The following is a 1,152-nucleotide window of genomic DNA, read 5'->3' as shown; positions in this document are numbered from 1 at the left end:
ATTTGCTCAACCAAACCAGCAGAAGATGGTTTGGTTGAGCAAATCGATCAACAATCGATATTGTTGATCAATATCTGATCAACAATATCGATCAGATATTGTTGTTCAGATCTATGGATTATTGATGTGAGGGCTCCACAGACAACATTTCACAAGTAAGATGGACATATTATTGTGTATATATTGTGATTAGAATATTACTTTACTGTATTTATGTCCACCGGCGAGATACCAGCTAGCAATAGCTACAGTGCTTGGTGCAGTGTTGTGGTACTCGAAGTTGGTCTTGGTCTTAAGACCATTTTTTGATGGTCTCGGTCTTGTCTCGGACTCGGGCTCTGAGGACTCGGCATTTTATTTCAAGACCAGTCAAGACCGTAACTGTGAAAATATCACTAAACGTGCAGCATAGTGTCCAGTTTATTTGTTAACATCTTTGTTTTCAGTGGATGCAAAACGCACCAATTAAAATCCAACCAACTATGTGTTTCTGTTACTCCCCTCCCGACCTTTCACTCGCGTGCGGCGCTCCAGGACATGCGCAGTGGTTTCCTCTCAGCGGCAGAAAATGCTTGTTTAATCGTCAGTAATATAATATCGCTGCATAAATAGTAAAAAATCCGATGGCCACAGCTAACTCAGCAGCGCTTCGCTTTCACAGACGGTGGAGACAACGTCTAACTTTTTTCGTTGCTTAGAAAAGTAGCTCAAAGAAAATAAGCTCCGTTAACATGATGTTAGCAAAGCTAGCTGTACAGAGACACATAAGCATTGTGATGAAAAATGTTATCACTCACTGTGCTGAATTATTGTGCGGAGGTGTTGACTGACTTGTCGCATATATGGGACAACGCTATGTCCAAAAGTCTGCAATATAGTGAGGTGACATTCAGAAACAGTTGATTCTTCTCCACGGCTCTTTACTTATTAGATAGGACTGGAGTGTCACTGAGAGCCGTTGTTCTATCAGATAGCCATACGCTGTCAGGACAGCATACATGCATTAAGCATTAAGAAGTCCGACCGTCAGAGGAGTTGTCAGTTCACCATACGCAGCAAGTTATCATGAACATAAGTCATTAAATTGTTTTCAATGATAACTATATAGATATACATGTGTTGTCGTGGTTTCAAAGTGTATTTAAAGCAGGT

Source organism: Poecilia formosa, unplaced genomic scaffold, assembly GCF_000485575.1.
Source record: "Poecilia formosa unplaced genomic scaffold, Poecilia_formosa-5.1.2 Scaffold636, whole genome shotgun sequence".
Classification (NCBI taxonomy): domain Eukaryota; kingdom Metazoa; phylum Chordata; class Actinopteri; order Cyprinodontiformes; family Poeciliidae; genus Poecilia; species Poecilia formosa.
This window is presented reverse-complemented; position numbering follows the sequence as displayed.